Source organism: Glossina fuscipes, unplaced genomic scaffold (genome assembly GCF_014805625.2).
Source record: "Glossina fuscipes isolate IAEA_lab_2018 unplaced genomic scaffold, Yale_Gfus_2 273, whole genome shotgun sequence".
Lineage (NCBI taxonomy): Eukaryota > Metazoa > Arthropoda > Insecta > Diptera > Glossinidae > Glossina > Glossina fuscipes.
The window spans coordinates 181,241-194,336 of NW_023998616.1; the positions used below are offsets into that span (position 1 = coordinate 181,241).

The 13,096-nt window shown below is 34.6% G+C and overlaps 1 long non-coding RNA gene across 1 annotated transcript; it reads right to left on the reverse strand.

Annotated features, from left to right (window-relative positions):
• Positions 1–1,752: 1,752 nt before the first annotated feature.
• Positions 1,753–6,413, reverse strand: LOC119642895. The gene is made up of 3 exons (XR_005248159.1): positions 6,230–6,413; positions 5,838–6,162; positions 1,753–1,797 (listed from the first exon to the last, which is right to left on the reverse strand). It is a non-coding gene; the product is annotated as an uncharacterized LOC119642895 (long non-coding RNA).
• Positions 6,414–13,096: the final 6,683 nt, after the last annotated feature.

Genomic DNA, 13,096 nt, shown 5'->3' on the forward strand with positions numbered 1-13,096 from the left:
GAAAGGTAGTTTTATATTGATTCATGAAATGCCCACAAAAATATTTTCTTTTTTTTAATATGGACGGATTAGGCTTTCAAACCAACTATATCTCAATTGTAATTATTTAACATGAGCTCTATTAAGTCGTTAACAGAGGTATGTTAACAGATATGGTAGGTGTCCTTACTAGTTAAATTCGAATTTATCTTCACACCCTTTATCACTTTAACCTCAGTCTGAGTAATTTTATAGAAGTCAAGAATGCAGAAACAAACCGCCCACTAACCCTATTAATAGATACAGGAGCTGACATATCACTACTAAAATACACACACAACAAATACAATGACATAAACACAACATGCACGACTAACAAATCTGGCATCGGAAAAGGGACTACTAAATCACTCGGATCTACTCACTTAGTCCTGAAAATGATTAACTTTCGAGTCCCACACAAATTCCACATAGTATCCGCGAACTTTCCCATACAGTGTGACGGAATTCTCGGAATGGATTTTATAAAAAATTGTTTTAACACAACACCTTCCACAACACACAATTACTTATGAATTAGTATTTGCAAGGCCACCAACCCAATTAACAGATCGCAAGAAAAACATTGAGCCACTATATAACATAGACGACTACGCTAAAGAAACTAAATATAGATAAGATATAGCATACGCGCGCGCTAGGTTACTGTTAGATAAGGAAAAAGAAAAACAAAAAATAAATTACGACAGGAAAACTAACAATTTACCACTAGTAGTAGGCAACCTAGTAATCCTAAGAAATGAAGTAGGACATAAGTTACAGAATAAGTATTTAGGACCGTATAAGGTCATAGAAATTAAGGATAATAATAATATTAAAATAATAGACAATAAAAATAAAACTCAAATCACACACAAAAATGGGTTAAAATTATATCACGAAGCTTCATGAGTTACCTAAGTGTAAGGCGCCTACACTAACAAAATATAAATATAAGCTACACACACACAAAATAATAATATAACTGTAAAAACAATTTTTTTTTATACATAAGTGCGTATAAGAAACCTACAGAAACAAAATTTTTGTTCTGTAAAAGCATAATTATGTATAAGACCCCTATTTAAATAAAAGAAATTTTTTTTTGTAATACAAACAAATTTTATACATAAATATTTATAAAAACCTCACACAAAATATATGTACACTATAAAACTACGGTGGAGGCAATAACATCGATAATTGATAAACCCAAGAATGATTATTCATTGTTAAAGATCATTCTTCCCAAGAGGAAAGGTGTAGTATTATCGATTTGTCGCACTCTACCGTAGTTTACAAGTTATTGCTAAATTTACATTTTACTACTAACCTAGTTAAGGTAGTGCAATTTTAGTAGTAAGCTATTAATATATTATATGCTTACGTTATTAAACGATAACCTACTTTAGTTATATTGTTTAAGTTAGCATTAAGTTATTCTGTATATAAGATACTGACCATACATTAGGTAGGTCATAGTCATAATCACATAGTCATAATCACATAGTTATAATCATATAGTCATAATCATATAATCGTATAACCAAGTACTTTAAGCACAATCAAAAATCTAAATAAAGAATCTACAACAAACCAAAGAACCTTCCATTATTAAGTGGTGTCACTACAGCTTCTAAGTTTATTTCGAAATTTCAAATTTTTATGGAAAGAATCAACGCATGAGCATCGTTCAGGAGCTGTTCACTGACGTCCATGACAACCCAAATACTATGACTGTTTTTGCTTCTTGCTCATAGGTTTAACGGAGAAATTTTTCTATTGTGTAAGAAAAAAAACAAAAAGAACAGACTAGTGTTCCAAATAATAAAGAAATTTCGTTAATCAGTATTTCTTTTCAGAATTCTTCGCTCACATAATAGCGCAATTTAAAGAAACAATTATGAAAAGAGAACAAAGTCGAAAGCCCGTCTGTATAGCATAAGGATGGCTCTTGTACAAGCAAATGTCATGCCTTTTGTTGTTACCATGACAAAAGAGAATACTTAATAGACAGATCAAGACAGCCTGCATATAGAAATGTATCGGGCATCTACAGTGCGCAAAAAAGAAGTGAATGCGGAATATGTGTGTTATGGGAATTGTTGTTACAATGAATTTTTGTAAAAGGAAAATCAAACGTATTGACTAGTGAAATCCGTCCTAATAAAAGAAATCGAAAAATACTACTTTTTTTTTTCCAAAGGCTACACTAACAATAGCAATTTATTAATTAACAAATAACAAAAAGCAAAAAATGTAAATCTCATTCCGTCTGTCTGGAAAAAATTTCATACGCTAATTTACAGTTAAATGTATAAAACTATAATTAAGTGCAACGGCTCATACGCATTCATAGACGTGCAATAAAGGTCAAAATTTTAAGGGAATTGTCTTGAATATACACGAGTCTTTGCGTTATTTTCGCTGATGATTACAGTGGGGAGATGAACTATGCTTTGATAAGAAGTATAGATGTGCCGAAACTCTCACCTCCCAGCGGTGATCCCCGGGCAACGGCTTCGGCCGGCTAAGAAGAGTTTAAGGTTTTGGGCTGCTAACTCGGCGACGAGTTTCTGATAGATGGTGGAGGGGTTGGCTGGAAGAAGAGCTCTACTCAATAGCTAGTTACTACCAAGGAAATACACTGAATGGGTTTAAGTACAATGAAGGTAGTAATCTAGCGAGTGCATGGTAGAGTGCATTAGACTAGTCTACCATGTTCAGTGCAATACCCGAGACCTATATATCTTGAAGAAAAGTAGTTCATTGGTGTTAGCTACCAGGAAAGTATGGAGGATCCGAAGCAAGTACGGTTGTTTTTAACAAACGCCCAAAGTGTGCCATAAGGCTTTGCAAAATAAACTGGGAGCCAAGGGGGTCAGGAAGCTCGCTCACTAAGCCACGTATGCCTGCGGGTATATGATGGACTTGTTCTTAAGTCGTAACAAATAAATAAATTAATTACACTATTTATGCTAAAGGAATTGACGGACGGCTTTCCCTCTGGCCGAATAAAAGAAAATGTCTGGTAAATGAATTAATACATGCAAAAAGGAATTGATGGACGGCTTTCCCTTTGGCCGAATGAAAGAAAATGTCTGGTAAATTAATTAATACATGCAAGAATGGAAAAGGGGTATGACGAATCAGTTCTCCCCTTTTACCTATTTTTACTTTTGAACACATGTCATGAATGCCTGCGGGTAAAGGTGGTAATTGATCAACAAGCACAGTGGAAGCCTTATGGCGGAAGCAGTCAGTTGATCAATTGGTGAGTCCTGACTACTGGGTGCGGCCCTTCGGGGAGTACTCGTGGTGGTTGTGGTTGGCGAGTTCCTAGCTAAAATGGAACAATGAGTGCAGCTAGGCCTCGCCACTCACCGGAGGGGGGTTTATTGTTCCATACACAATAAACTGATCTGGACTCTGGTGCTGTTTAGGCCCCTACTCTGTGGGGATTGTCTAACTCGCCAGGGGGCGTAGTACGCTTAAAAAAGTGGTTTGGGCCACCGTGGGGTTAAGCCTTACAGGCAGGAACCCACGTTAAACCCTTGCCACAAATTCTGATGATTACAGTAAAAAAAACTTTAGTTTTGTTCGAAGGGAATTCGATGCGGCATTATTACTATTACAGTGGTCATTGTTATTGGTTTTCCCCGCTTTCCATCTATGCGGTATCAAGTTATTCTGGGTGAAGTACACGATACCTATTACAAACTCTATTGTACTTAAAAACTAAATATAAGTAACAATTGTGCCTATAGCAATGTTTACTGAATAGATGAAGAAGATAGGGAAGTGTGTGTGTGTGTGCGGGTGGGAATGTCTGAGTTATCATGAACGCTGACTTAACGGGCAAACAGATACATAAACGCAGGCTAAGGGAGAGGACGGACAATAGTTCTGTTATTTGGCATCACATCGATAATGCTCATGATAGATTACAAATTTTTTTCTTGTAAACGTGATTAGGCTAGGCCGATGAAACAAAGAAGAGCCCCAGCTCTACCAGGCTTGAGTTCATTTTAACTGATTTTTTACTTTTGTCAAAGTTTCTTCTTTTAAAAAAATATTTTTATAGCTGGTTATAAAAGAATAATTCAATAAAAAACGAATATACAATTTTATATTAATATTTAGCCGTTTTATTTTAAAACGTGCTATTAAAGATGAGCCAAAGAGTTTGATTATCTATACATTTGCAAACAACTTCACAATTGTCTGGGTCGTCTTACTCTGCCGTGTCACATGTTCTATCATTATAAAGTAAAAGTTGAGCCTACGGAATCTGGACATAAGTAATTTTTATTGTTTGCACTTAGGAGGGCTTGATTCGGATGCTCCGCTCCCATAGTAATCGCGTAAAACGAAGAGGCATGACTGCTTAACCTTGAAGGCAGAAGGTATTTGTTTTGAGTTACATTCGTAGATAACCCTTTAAGAGAACCGATTGACGTACGTAATTTGCTAAAAGAAATCCACACTTATCTTCGTTCCTACTTGACTCGTAATTATAAGCCAATAGTTTCTTTTCTGTCCTGATTTGATTACATTTATCAAAACCGATTTTATATCCGTAGAAAACAAAACTCAATAGATCCACTGATTAAAATAAGAAACTCGATAAAAACAAGCTTCAAGCACCTTTAAGGAAATCTTGCCTCGGGCCTAGTTTTGAAAATAATAAATTTTAGTTTTCTTATACAACTTGCCAAAATTATCCAAAGTTTTAAACTCGTGTTCATGCCTTCTCTTTTAGAAGCTATGTATATCTATTGTTCATCAGTTCAATCAATACACCTTAGCCATTTTCCCAGATGACGCAGCAATTCACCTCTGTGAAATTGCAACGGAAGTAATGACAAACCGTCAAAATAATGCGGTGACTTCACAGCGGACAATAAAGACTTTTGCATTCCGCCAAGAAAATAATTAATAATAACATTGTCCAATGAAAACCGAAAGCCAAATATTGAAGTGTTATGCTTGATGCCAAGATAAAATTTAGAGATCATATGCGTTATTTAAATAATATATTAATTCCCTTTAGAAATCGCAAATTTACGCTTTGCATTAAGAATAAAAAAAATATTTTAATGTCGTATTTCATGCTGTTACATTGTACCCAATCCTTATTTAATCTATTATCAAATTAGTAGCTAAAAAAATTACAAGCAACCAACCGCTCTTCCGCCTCACGCATTCATGATATGTATGCATTATCAGCATGGAGCTAGTTCCTGGCAAGATAAATTAGTTTACGGAGGAAAAGAAATCTATTGTTGCTAAAAAATTGAAATGATTGCTATCCGTAAATAAATTATATTTGTACATCATAATTCATATTCAAGCTATCAAGAGACCTTTTTATTCAATGCTATTAACATATTCTGTATAATAAACTGTAAATCATTACCGAATCTAATTGACAAACTTCTCTCTGACAATTCGTCTGCCACTAATATGTTCCACTCATTACAGCCGTTTATAATTACATGAAGATTCAAGGTCTTAGCGCGTTCATCTTAACCATAAATAGAACTAGAAATTATCTGCTTAAATTGCTTATTGTAACACGACTGCTCTCTTGAAAATTCCGTGCAAACGGCATCTATTTTTTAAGTTATTTGACTTTGTGCTTTAAAATTTTTTAAACTATGTTAAATACAAATTTATATGTACGTATACAAGTTTTCAAGATTCAGCGAATTTCATTTTGTTTGGTAAAAATTTACCCAATACAGACTTGAAATTTTGTTGGCAATATTTTAGTAACAATTAAGCTTAGCTCTAAAATGAAAACTTAAAAAGGTTACCTGAAAGTCACAAAGGCATATTACGATGCTGTATTTTGATGAATCTTCAACACGAAATCGTTGACTTCAATTACACATAAGAGCAGTTTCTACTAGTATATGTAGTTCGCAAATTCTGACCTGCTGAATGTGAATACCTGCGAAGTTTAGCGTCGGTAAATTCTCCAATAATTGCTATTTGGCCGCTCCTTTACTCCTTTAAAATGCCTGCCGCTTCATGAGAGATTTTATCAAATTAACCATACATTTTACAGCGTTAATAAAGTTACGGATAAAGTAGGAGTAGCCGGCATTTACAGTTGATTCCAGTATTTTCGGCACACATCTGAGGTTTCAAATAAATCTTAATAGATTTTCAACAAATGTTAAATTTTAACTTTAATTTTTCGTACCCTTCCCGTGTGTATTGCATACTATTATGAAGGATCAGAGGAGATTTTGTTTCCACTTCTTTTCTTAAAGATTTCCTTTTTCTGTGATTTTTCAATCGATCATAAACACTTCTGGTGGAGAAAGAATTTTAAGTCCATCCCGCAAAATCACTCAGTTCATGGCTAATTATTATTTTATCTATATACTCTTAAGTATTTCATCTGAAATTATAAGATTTTTAGGAAAAAGAACATTGACTACCAATTTATACACACTTGTATAATAGCACTGCTTTTTATCCACAATCTTTAGCTCGCCATGATGCCAAGACAGCACCATAGATAATACAAAACATGCAAAATTATTGAAAAATGTAAACAAACATATAAGCTTATTCTCACATGCATGGCATTTTTACAAATTATTGAATTAAAAGTCGTATCGACTAGTCCACACTTTTTAAAGAACTTATATCCGCGACTGAAATTATTAGCAGCGATCCAAATTTATTATTCGTGGTAATATTCTGAACGCTTTAATTCAAAAATATCATATGTGTGAAATAACCTCTCTCTCTTTTTACACAAAAAACAGCAATTTCCAAATAACTTGCTTCCATATATTCCAAAGAAACTCTCAGAAGTGCGCAACGAATATCTCGAGTAATAGACATTAGCGGAATTGAAACAGCTTAAATCACTTTCGTTACCTAAATGTAACGTACTCATTACGCTTTACGCACACACGTTTACGGTTCCTTAAATTGAAACTAATAAGAAATATTTTAAAATTAAAACATTAAATTAATTTATTCGTTTTCTTATATTGCGGCATACAAAATCTGTTATAGCGTGTAATTCTCCATTTCATCATCATTAAAAATTTCGTATTTAGTTTTATGCACATGTATTTTTATGTATTTTTTTTTTTTTTTTTTTGTATGTTGAACAGAGATGGACTAAGCCAATAGATTTGTTATTTTTATGTATTTTTATATGATGCGGAGAAAGGAGAATAAATATTTCTAATATTTACATTCTAACAAGTGGTCGCTCATTTACTTACTCTCTAAAGTGGTGAAATACGAAGTTCGCTCATAAGAGGTAACATTTGTTCGCGAAGAATATGAAAATTAATATTTACTTTGGTAGCTTCACGTATGACTTTTGTCACTGCTTTGTTCTTGCTGAATGAAAAAGTAAAAAAAAGTTTATGTTTATATTTTTTTACGGCTGTGAAAACCGGAAAAATAAATGGTTTTAACCTCAGATAAAAAAAATTGCAAAGTACATAAAAGCTTTACACCTATAGGAAGGGGCCACGTAAGAGATATATACTCTAGCGTTGGTCTCGCTAAGCATTTTTGTAAAGTAAGGGTCGTGAAACTTTTTAGACCACCGTTTAATAAAACCATGCATTGACCTAGCTTTATTTACAAAGAGATCAATGCGTGAAGTGAAACGAAGCATATAGGCGAATAAAAAACCTAAGTCCCTAATAGAGGAGGCAGTCCTTCCTGAGAATTAAAGTTTCTTAAGTTTATTAAATTTACTTTCATAAAATTTAGTAAGCACCATTTAACCAAGTTGTTTAAATCAGATTGAAGGAGATACAAGCGCGTTTTCTAGAAAAGGAAAGAAGACTGGTTAATATCGTACATAAAGATATGTCTGCGCTTAATTGCTGAAGTGGGATAAATGATGTAAAGGATAAGCAGAAAGGGTTACAAGTGGCTACCTTGAAGGATATGCTAATGTTATGAGGGATTCATCAGAGGTGAGTTTGCAAGAATCATAGACGATTTATTATGGAAATAAGAACTTATGCATTTCAATAGCAAGAAAGCGAAGCCTGAGAGCCGGAGTTTAAAGAAATTTACCACTAACTTTAGTCAAACGCTTTACTAAAATCGGTGCATATGAGATCTGTGCGAGGGCTACTAGAAAAAGCCTTGCAAACATGCCAAGTTATTTTTAAGAGGCTCGTAACGGTTGATATTCCTTTTAGGAAGTCACGCTGAAATGGAGAAATACAATTTTGATTGCAAAAGTCATTGGGTGAGTAACAATTCGTTCAAACAATTTAGGTAAGACACTCAATCTGGCAATGCCTCTATAGCCCTCGATCAGATGTCTGTTTCCACCTTTGTAAATTGGAATAAGGGATCTACTCTTTCAACACAAGGGAGGAACACACGTTTTCGAAGAAACGTAAAAAACCTTTGAGATAACACCACGTAGGTTGCCAGAGCTTGAGTTGAGTGTACTTGATGGTATGCCATCAGGCACGGTCTCACAACTACATTTTAGAGATCTCAACCCTTATTTTCTGAAATGGTGTAACTGGGAATAAAAAGAAGTGTCGAAACGTCTTTAAATATAAGTTCCTGTATATAATTTCTTTGTAAACACATTTTCTAAAAATTGTAAATGTAAACCACGCTATTCTCAAATTCGCTCTTCAGTGATATGAACTTAATTGCAGAAACATATGGATAAATACGTGAAATTGGGAAAGGCACAGACGCTTCGGAAGTAGAAGGAAAACTCTCGACATTTTTTTTTTTTTGGATGGCGGGTAGAGAGTATATCAGCCTCACGCGGGCCTTGCGCGAAATGTGGGAACTGTAATGAAGTATTAGAAACTAACTTAATGGTCTGAAGAAAGCTGTTTTGAGGTTAGTCATAAGCGGTCTTATATCATTAAAGATTAAATGAAACTCGTCGAAAACATTGTTACGAAAATTCCAAAATTTAATTTTTAGCATTTTATGAAAACTCGTCAATTTTTGAATAAATAAAATTCTAGGGAAAGGAAAACACAAGACGTAATTATGACGCTTTTGTTGTCTTATGCGGCTGGCAACTCGCGAAAAGATTGGCAACAATTAGCAGAAATTTAGCGGGAAAAGAGATTAACACAAAGATCTCGGGTCAAGTTTAGGTAATGGTAATTTGCTTACAAAAGGGTATATAAACGGCACCTCTGCAGAGGACAATATTAATTGAGTCCAGGAAGTCGAGTCGTGATATCAAAGCGCATTAAAGCGTTACAAATGTAAATTTGTGAACATAAATTCTAAATAGATTTCCTAATTTTGAAAATAAAATCTACAAATCACAATTCAGTGATACGAACAAAAAGAAGTTGAATACAAAAAGCAAAATTCTTAAAAGACGGATTCATATATTTATAACAATATTAACAGATATATTAAATATAGCTTAATGCTTTCATTAATTCTTCGCTACCGTTAAGATTAACCTCAGATGTGGAGGAAGTTCATTGGCTATTACATAAATACGACCGGACGGGTAGAGACCCATACTTCCCCTCAAGAAGTGATTTCGAAATGCTTGAATCTTTTTGTACCCACCACTCATTTGGTTTTTTTCCACAGTATATTTACCACCCAAAAGGAAGCTTTAGAGACCCTATAAAGCATATATATCCTCAATCAGCAAGAAATTCTGAGTTGATTTAGCCACGTCCGCCCGACTGTGTATTTTTGTGCTGTGTCTTATCGGCACTCTCCTGGTCGCAAAAATGAAGATATGAACTTCAAATTTGGTAGAAACATTGGAATTTTCTGCACGCAGGTTAGTATTGAAAATGCGCCAAATGAGTTAAAGCAAAAACGCACAGTGGAGTGAACTGAATTTAAATCCGCTTTTTTTAACAAAACTTTGTGGGCTTTTGCTCGTTATTCGGAAATTATTAAAGTTAGTAGGCCAAAATTTTCCACAATAACTTTACGAAACCTTCTACTCTTTACGTGCTAAAATGGAAAAAATCGGCCATGCCCGCACAAAGTTACAAGAGATCAAATTTTACTTTCTTCACTTTTTTGAGATTTTGTGCTTATTTATAACAAAGCAAACAAGGCAGAATGTTTAAAACTGTTTTGTATATGCCTCAAATGAAGATATATTATTTTCCTAGGCATGGGTTAATTTTAAAATGCATATGGTTGACACCGCGATTACATTTTTCTTAATAATACCAGCGATTTGGGTATCAAATAAAAGAACTTGGAGAGTAGAATGAGAAAAGCATAGTGGTGGGTACGCGAGATTCGGCTCCCGCCGAATATAATTTTTTTACTTGTTATCAATTGTTTGGGGAACATTTGCGGGCGTCCGCCATGCGTATTGAATTTTAGCCCTTTAGCTTTTTTTTTTTCTTTTCACCATCTTTTGATAAAGTACGGTGGACATGTTGCTTTATTTATTGAATATGTAGATTGCAGTTTATTTGTTGTTCGAGTAAAACACCAATGTAGATGTAACTTTCAAAGTAAGAAGGTCATGATTAACTGTATGCAATTTCCTATTAAAGTCTGCGGAAATAACGTCACTTTGATTACATTCGGAAACCATTTTAAAAACATAATTAGAAAGTTTGTAACGTCCGCGAACAAGTTTAGGGCAGGGTGTCAGTCGGCCTGTGTTTGCCGTAAATGTAGCAATAACGGCATTCTGTTAAGTAAAATCGCGTGATTTTGCGGTTTGTTTTTTGCAAGAATAGCGGCTAAGCGTTGGTAGCCAACGCAAAAGGAAAAGAGAAAAAAAAAGAAAAGAAATAGAGAAGAAATCATGCAAAGAGTTTAGGCTTTGGTTTTTGTTTGATTTGTCAGCTAGACAGAGTCTGGTTTTGGCAGTGCGATAGAAAGGTTCTGATTTATCTTGAAAAAATGTATAGTTAATAAAAACCTAAAATATTTTGATATGTTTCGTGATGCTGTGTTAATGAAACCGATTACATTGAAAACAGATTACGTTGAAAACAGAACAGTAAAAGCACTTGGAAAGGACAAAAAAAACTAGTTACGGTTCAAGCCAAAGTGCAGCCTGAACTTATTTTGTTCGATGGAAAATTTTGCTGGCCATCCGTGCACCCTTTTTTTTACCTTTTTTTATATAAAGTTTGTATTATGTGATGTCATAAAAGCATTTTTGTGATAATAATCCGCAAACACAAAAAAAAAAGAAAAATAATGAAAATAATAAGGAAATGTTAATGGGCTGCTCAAAACAAAACGAGAGCGTGTAAGAGGGTAAGAAACAGAAGCGAAAGTGCGAGTTTTTATTTAACGCCATATGCATGTTTATAATGTTCTATGGTTGTTAACTTTAGAGGAGCCATATGTGAACGTGATCTCAAAGAAAAAAAAAACATGAATATAGTGTGCGTTTACTAGTAAGGAAAAATACAAAATCGCTCTAAAATAAATGTCAATAAAAAAGAACGGAAGAGAAAATTCAAGCAGCCCATATGATAAAACAATTCAATCAAACATTATGATAAAACAATTGTATGGCACCCTTGGATTGTATTGTCAAATTGTAATGCATGAATAAAGTGTGCGTTTATTAGTAAGAAAATACAAATGGGTCTAAAATAAATGTGAAAAGAAACAACGGAAAAGGAAATTCAAGAAAACAGTATGATAAAACAATTCAAATAAACTTTATGTTAATACACTTGTATAGCACTTTTGTGTTTTATTGTCAATTTGTAATGTGTTTTATTGTAAGATAGGAAAAGTATTACAAAGAAAGGAAAAAAAAGGAATAATGAAGTAAAGCTAAAGAATTAATTTAATTAACTGTACAAAATTTTTTACGATTGGTATCGTTCGAACATGAGTAAAGTGCGCATTTGTCAGAAAGGCAATGCAAGTCGATCAAGTAGAGTTTCCATTGTATGCCGTGTGTGTTGCATGCGAAAATTTTAGGTGAAGAATAAGAGCGACAACAAGCGAGCTACACCACCGCTACAGCACGAGGAGATTTCGGAGGGAGGGAAACCAACGACGCCACTCATCGGTCAACAAGGGATGCAACCGTGAGTGCAGAGAAGTGGCACCTGCACCAGATCCAGGCCGTGGAACAGGTATCATTTTGTTTTATCTTATGGGTTTTTTTACTGAAAATGATTGACTAAGTATGTATACCCGACCGCCGAGGCGGGGCATGGTGTGGAGTGCGTGTGAGGGGAGGTAGCTGGACTGTGGACGGATGCCAACGGACGAAGTACAGACCTACGGACGACGTACCGGGCAGACGACATGTAATTTTTATTATTTTTCTTTTATTTTGTAATGCGGCGCGACGGGCAAGAGAGAGAAGAAGAAAGAGTCTCACCAACCGCTCTACCGCGAACACGCCATGTCGCGTTACAAGTTCTAGTAGATTTTTAACGGTAAATTTTCCGCAGCAAATCCAATTTGGGATGTTGACCGAGTCAACAGAACGAATCAAACGATTTGTTATAAGCAACACAAATTTAGTATAACACGAAGTTTAGCAATACATTATACATTGAAGATATTTGCTAGTGGCTTACAGAGAACGTTAGCGGCCTTAATAAGAATCCAAGATTGAATGCCGTCAGGACCCGGCGTAGTGCAATATTTAAAATATTGCAGGCTAATAAAAACTTCTTCTTCGATAAGAACAAACCGGTAAAAGATGTCGAATGAATTTCCTTTGAAATAGATAAACAGGTTCATTGTGAACTATGATGATGGTTGCGCAGTGGATTTTTTCCTTGTGACAGTCATAAGACCAAATGTCTTAGCGGAACTCGATCCGATGTGACTGATTGGGTTGATGAAACTCAAATGAAGCATAGAACTTTTTACGGGATCAACTTGCTGAAGAATTGCTGGGACATGCCTCGGCATAATTATAAAATTTTCATTGAGACTGGTTTGGTAAGTAGCGTATGAAATTGCATTTTTTGGTCTTTTGATTATATTGTTACGAAAGTCGCTTTTCTCGGAATCCGTTCATATCACTAGATCATGCATATTCTTTTTAAGAGAAATACACTTGCACGTTTTCACTACAAGACTCTTTTATTTACAATTAATTTGTTTAAGG